The sequence below is a fragment of the Anomaloglossus baeobatrachus genome, chromosome 1 (genome assembly GCF_048569485.1).
Source record: "Anomaloglossus baeobatrachus isolate aAnoBae1 chromosome 1, aAnoBae1.hap1, whole genome shotgun sequence".
NCBI lineage: Eukaryota > Metazoa > Chordata > Amphibia > Anura > Aromobatidae > Anomaloglossus > Anomaloglossus baeobatrachus.
In genome coordinates, this window is record NC_134353.1 from 8869255 (window position 1) to 8876735 (window position 7481).

Below are 7481 nucleotides of genomic sequence, written 5' to 3' on the forward strand. Positions count from 1 at the left end.
TCGAGCAGTCCCCTCTCCCCTTCCTGGGTTACGTAATCTCCGATACCGGCCTGCAGATGGACCCGGAGAAGGTCTCTTCCACTCTCAACTGGCCCCCTCCTTCCGGACTGAAGGCAATTCAACGTTTTCTTGGCTTTGCGAACTATTACCGTCAGTTCATCCCTCACTTCTCTGCCCTGACTGCGCCTCTCTCTGCCTTGACCAAGAAGGGGGCTAATCCGAAGGACTGGTCACCTGCAGCCGACGCCGCGTTTGGCTCTCTGAAGCGGGCATTTGCTTCCTCTCCTGTGCTCCACCGTCCTGAGATAAACCGACAGTTCACCTTGGAGGTGGATGCCTCCTCCTCTGGAGCCAGGGCAGTGCTCATGCAGAAGTCCTCCACCAGGAAGATGGTTACTTGCGGTTTCTTCTCCAAGAGCTTCTCAGCGCCTGAACGCAACTACACCATCGGTGACCGAGAGCTATTAGCAGTCAAACTGGCTCTGGAGGAATGGCGCTACCTTCTGGAGGGAGCAGTGTACCCCGTGTTCATTTACATGGATCACAAGAACCTGGAATACCTGCGGTCTGCTCAGCGACTGAACCCACGACAAGCCAGGTGGTCCTTGTTCTTTGCCAGGTTCGATTTTCAACTCCATTTTCGGTCCGTGGATAAGAATGTGCAAGCAGATGCCTTGTCCAGGTCATTCGTGCCCATGGAACAGGAGGAGGAGACATCCCAGCCCATCATCTGCCCAAGTAAAGTCATTCCGGTGGCTCCTGTAACTCTGGCCCAGATACCGCCCGGGAAGACCTATGTCTCTGAAACTGACAAACAAAAAGTCGGCACTGGGGCCATGCCTCGAAAATAGCCGGCCATGCTGGTCAGAAGAGAACATGGAGTACAATTGTGCGTCACTATTGGTGGCCATCCCTTTGCACATACGTCGCGTCCTTTGTCTCAGCCTGCTCCTCTTGTGCCCGGTACAAGATGCCCAAACACCTGCCATATGGTCGTCTTCTGCCACTGCTAATTCCCTCCGTTCCATGGCAACACATTGCAATTGACTTTATTACAGACTTGCCCTTGTCCTCCGGACACACGGTCATATGAGTCGTGGTGGACCGTTTCTCCAAGATGGCTCATTTCATCCCTATGGCTGGACTGCTCTCTGCCCAGGAGCTCACTGACGCCTACATACAGCACATCTTCCGGTTGCATGGCTTTCCCGCACACATTGTGTCCGACAGAGGAACTCAGTTTACCTCGCGCTTCTGGAGGGCTCTCTGCAAACATCTGGGAGTGTGTTACGGGGGGCTGTCTGATAATAACCGAAAGGAGTATCAGACAGTCAGGGTCCACCGTGCAAAGACTCTGCTGCAGACTATGGCAGAGTGCAATACCTCTGTTAACTCACAGAAGGATATAATAAGTAAGTAAAGCAATTCCTCCCTTACTTGGAGGGTGTGTGGAATGATCTCTGTTAATAATCACAGAGACAAAGGCAATGTGTGCGAAATGGCACCTACCTAGGTCCGCTCTTCTAGTGGTGCAAAAGAGACGAACAGCAGCGTAAGCCGCACAAAGCTCCTACCTGCGTTCGCTCCACTAGTGTGCGAGGACACGAACCACTAGATATGGCACCTGCCTAGGTCCGCTCTTCTAGTGGTGCAAAAGAGACGAACAGCAGCGTAAGCCGCACAAAGCTCCTACCTCTGTTCGCTCCCCTAGTGTGCGAGGATACGAACAACTGCCAGACGCAGTATAAGGAACGTTACCCTAGCGGCAACGTCCACCTACGAGTAGAATCACAAGGCCCAGCCAGACCATGTGCCTCAGGCACCTGCCTATGTCCGCTCCCCTAAGAGGTAAGGATACGGACAGCAGCCGAAGCTGTAAGGTATAAGAACGCTACCCTGCCGGTAGAGCTCACCTAGCATAGACAGAGGAATGCCTAGAGGAACGCGCACAGAGCGTCTACTCATATGCATGAACCAAGAGGACTGAGCACCATGCGGCGTGTGTCAGGGTCTTATATAGACTCTGTGCCTCATCCAAGATGGAGGACACCAGAGCCAATCCGCTGCCAGAACGACAGGAGTGACGTCATGCTGGCCTATCACCGAGCAAGGCGTCACAAGCACATGACCAGCGACCAATCGGCATAGAAGGTGTCAGAGACATGTGACCTCGTGTCAGCGATGATGTCACCCGCACATGTGCAATGGCTCCAAGATTGGACTTAGTCTCCGGCGCTCGCACATGTGCAGTAGCAAGAAATCTGGACTTAGTCTCCAGCGCTCGCACATGTGCAGTAGCAAGAAATCTGGACTTAGTCTCCAGCGCTCGCACATGTGCAGTAGCAAGAAATCTGGACATAGTCTCCAGTGCTCGCGGCAACCGTAACAGTACCTCCCCCTCAAGGGCCCCCCTCCCGGTGATGCAGGTAATCGGCAACTAAGTCGGGAGCACGGACAGCCTCCTCAGGCTCCCAAGAGCGATGTTCCGGACCATAGCCCTCCCAATCTATCAAGAAGAACCTGCGCCCTCTAACCATCTTAGAACCAACTATGGCTCGTACCTCATAGCTAGAGCGAGAGGAATCAGAGGCAGGAGAGTGCACTTCACGAGCGTGAGGTAAAATTGCCGGCTTTAGCAGTGAGACATGGAATTTGTCATGAATCCTAAGATGGACAGGTAACTTCAATTGGTAGACTACAGGATTTACCTGTCGAAGAACCTCATAAGGACCCAGGAAGCGAGGAGAAAATTTGACAGAGCTCACTCTAAGTCTCACGTGTTTTGCAGAGAGCCACACAAAGTCCCCTGGAGAAAAGACAGGAGCCGGGCGACGAAACCGATCGGACACCGTCTTCATACGGTCCTTAGCTGCTTGGATCGACTTTTGAGTCCGATCCCAAACCTCTCTGTCATTAGTTGCCCAGTCGGCCACAAGAGGAGGAGGTGCAGCAGCGGGAAACGGTACCGGTACCCTAGGGTGTTGCCCATTATTGAGTACGAACGGTGTCTGCCCAGTGGCCTCAGCCAGCGAATTGTTAAGGGCAAATTCTGCCCAGGGTAGGAGGGAGGACAGTTATCGTGGTTCTCAGCAACAAAGTGTCGAAGGTATATAATCATAGATTGATTGGTACGTTCAACCAAACCATTAGTCTCCGGATGGTATGCCGAAGAGAGATTCAACTCAATTTGCAGAAGGCTACAAAGATCTCGCCAGAAACGGGAAGTAAATTGCGGGCCTCTATCACAAATGATACGATCTGGCATCCCGTGAAGCCTAAAGACATGCTTGAGGAATAGTTTGGCTAGTACCCTGGAAGATGGGATTCTCGATAACGGTACGAGATGAACCATCCGGGAGAAATGGTCCGTAATGACCCACACAAATCTATGTCCCTGTGAACATGGAAGATCACCCACAAAGTCCATGCCTACCACCTCCCATGGTCTATCTGGCACTGGTAAAGGATGCAAGAGCCCAGCCGGTCTCTGCCGTAATGGACGGTTGCGAGCACACGAGTAGCAGGAACCGACATATCTCTTGACGTGGCTGGCTAAGTGTGGCCACCAATACCACCTCTCCAGTAACTCTCGTGTCCGCCTAATACCAAAATGCCCACCCACCTTTGAGGTGTGGGCCCATGACAGTATATCATTCTGTCGATCAGGCGGAACAAAGGTCTTGCCCGGTGGGATTTGGTCTAACGTCACAGGGGAGAGCGTATGAAAAACCCTGGAGGGAAGGATAAGACGAGGTTCGTCAATCTCTTCCTGGGTAGAAAGCATAGAGCGAGACAGGGCGTCTGCCTTGTTATTCTTACTCCCAGACAGATAGTTGATGGAGAAGTGAAAGCGGGAGAAAAACAAGGACCAGCGGGCTTGGCGAGGATTCAGACGCTGAGCGGTTTGTAAGTACGTCAGATTCTTATGGTCTGTATAGACCTGGAAAGGATGTTTCGCTCCTTCCAGCAAGTGACGCCACTCCTCCAAGACTAATCTCAAGGCGAGCAGTTCCCTATCCCCAATGGTATAGTTTCTCTCTGCCGGTGAAAAGGTTTTAGCAAAGAAGAAACACGGCCTTTTTCTACCTGCACCGTTCTTTTGATACAAGACCGCACCAGCACCCACTGAAGAGGCATCAACCTCTAAGAGGAAGGGCTTACTCTCATCGGGTCTTTGAAGAACGGGAGCAGTTGAAAAGTGTCTTTTTACTGCCTCAAAAGCCTGAGATGTCTCAGTAGACCAGGCTTTGGGATTAGCACCTTTCTTAGTCAAGGCCACCAAAGAGGCCACCAAAGTAGAAAAATGGGGTATGAACTGCCTGTAATAATTTATGAATCCTAAGAAGCGTTGCACCGCCTTCAAGGAATGAGGTTCGGACCATTGCAGGACAGCAGAGAGCTTCGCAGGATCCATAGCCAGACCCTCTTGTGAGATAATGTAACCCAAAAAAGGCAATGAGGACTGCTCGAATACACATTTCTCGAGTTTAGCAAACAATGAGTGCTCCCTTAAACGGGAAAGGACACGAACGACATCCTGACGATGAGTCTCCAGATCAGGAGAAAAAATCAGGATGTCGTCCAGATACACCACTACAGAGGATAACAGTAAATCCCTGAACACATCGTTTACGAAGTCCTGAAATACTGCGGGTGCATTACATAACCCAAAAGGCATGACGAGGTATTCATAGTGACCGTCTCGGGTGTTAAAAGCGGTCTTCCATTCGTCACCCTTTCGAATTCGTACCAAGTTATACGCACCCCGCAGATCCAACTTCGTAAAAACTTGAGCTCCTCTCAGTCTGTCAAAGAGCTCCGAAATTAAAGGTAATGGGTATTTGTTCTTTATTGTGATTGCGTTGAGACCCCTGTAATCTATGCAGGGACGCAAATCACCCTCTTTCTTCCGAACAAAGAAAAACCCAGCTCCCGCGGGAGAGACAGACTTACGAATGAACCCCTTCTCTAAACTCTCTCTTATATAGGTCGACATGGCCTCCGACTCAGGTATCGACAGGGGGTAAACCCTGCCTTTAGGTGGAACCGAACCTGGGATAAGGTCTATGGCACAGTCATACGGCCTATGGGGTGGAAGAACCTCAGCACCCTGTTTGGAGAACACGTCAGCGAAATCCAAATAGGGTGTAGGTATGGGAGAGAGATCAGTTGATGCAACCGCAACGACCTTAGGTGGTAAGGGAAGACATCGGGACTGACATTTCGAACCCCAACTAATAATGCTGTCAGACTCCCAGTCAATGTGAGGAGCATGAGTCCGAAGCCATGGAAGACCCAGAAGGACGTCGTCTATACCCTCAGGCAAAACAAGAAAAGAAATCTCCTCTATGTGACCCTGAGACAGGGAAAGGCGCAAGGGAACTGTCCTCAATGTAATGGAGTCAGACAACATAGTTCCATTAACAACACGGACAGGAATAGGCGCCTCTAACATGATAGAGGGAATATTGTGTCCCTTTACAAATCCTGAGGACACAAAAATCCCGTCAGCTCCGGAATCCACAAAAGCCATAATAGGCCATGTATTCTCAGATAACGAGAGCTGACCTGGGATACAACACTTAGAGGGTGCAGAAGACGTCTCTAGTAACCCCCCTCTAATGGTTACTAGGCCAGGGAGTTTCCCTGACGACTAGGACACTTGTTGGCATAGTGCCCAGCCTGACGACATACGTAACATATAGGAGGACCAGACTTGCGTAGTCTGGAGAACGTATGACCTAACTCCATAGGAGTGGGAGATGTTTCAGATGCTGAGGAAGATGGTAGTGGACCCTCAACAACTGGAATAGCCCGATGCTTAGGGCGTGAGGAAGAGACCTCGAGTCTACGTTCCTTATGGCGTACATCGATCCTCGTTGCTACTATGATCAAGTCCTCCAGAGAAGCAGGGACCTCACGAGTAGCAAGAGCATCCTTGACATAGCCTGCCAACCCTCTCCAGAAGATAGGAATCAACACCTTCTCTGGCCAATCTAGTTCTGCCACCAGAGTTCTAAAAGCAATGGCATAAGAACTAGTGGATAACGAACACTGAGATAGATCTAACAGTCTCAGGGCCGCATCATGGGTAACCTGCGGACCCATGAATACCGCCTTAAGAGCATCAAGAAAGTCTTGATGTCTCAGAGTAACCACATCAGAGCGCTCCCATAGGGGAGTCGCCCATTCTAAGGCTTTGTCCTGAAGTAAGGAGATGATAAAGCCTACTCTGGACCTCTCCGTAGAGAAGCGAGAAGAGTTGACCTCTAGGTGTATCTGACACTGACTAATGAAACCACGACATGATCTGGCATCGCCAGAATATCTGTTTGGCAGAGCAAGTCGAGGATCATGTGCAGATGTCACCATGGTCTAAGGTTTATCCTCTATACTCTTGAGCCGTGACTCAAGTACTTGTATGTAACGGTGTAACTGCTGATATTCTGCCATAACTGCCAGACCCTTGGCTCAGTCCTAATGTTACGGGGGGCTGTCCGATAATAACCGAAAGGAGTATCAGACAGTCAGGGTCCACCGTGCAAAGACTTTGCTGCAGACTATGGCAGAGTGCAATACCTCTGTTAACTCACAGAAGGATATAATAAGTAAGTAAAGCAATTCCTCCCTTACTTGGAGGGTGTGTGGAATGATCTCTGTTAATAATCACAGAGACAAAGGCAATGTGTGCGAAATGGCACCTACCTAGGTCCGCTCTTCTAGTGGTGCAAAAGAGACGAACAGCAGCGTAAGCCGCACAAAGCTCCTACCTGCGTTCGCTCCACTAGTGTGCGAGGACACGAACCACTAGATATGGCACCTGCCTAGGTCCGCTCTTCTAGTGGTGCAAAAGAGACGAACAGCAGCGTAAGCCGCACAAAGCTCCTACCTCTGTTCGCTCCCCTAGTGTGCGAGGATACGAACAACTGCCAGACGCAGTATAAGGAACGTTACCCTAGCGGCAACGTCCACCTATGAGTAGAATCACAAGGCCCAGCCAGACCATGTGCCTCAGGCACCTGCCTATGTCCGCTCCCCTAAGAGGTAAGGATACGGACAGCAGCCGAAGCTGTAAGGTATAAGAACGCTACCCTGCCGGTAGAGCTCACCTAGCATAGACAGAGGAATGCCTAGAGGAACGCGCACAGAGCGTCTACTCATATGCATGAACCAAGAGGACTGAGCACCATGCGGCGTGTGTTAGGGTCTTATATAGACTCTGTGCCTCATCCAAGATGGAGGACACCAGAGCCAATCCGCTGCCAGAACGACAGGAGTGACGTCATGCTGGCCTATCACCGAGCAAGGCGTCACAAGCACATGACCAGCGACCAATCGGCATAGAAGGTGTCAGAGACATGTGACCTCGTGTCAGCGATGATGTCACCCGCACATGTGCAATGGCTCCAAGATTGGACTTAGTCTCCGGCGCTCGCACATGTGCAGTAGCAAGAAATCTGGACTTAGTCTCCAGCGCTCGC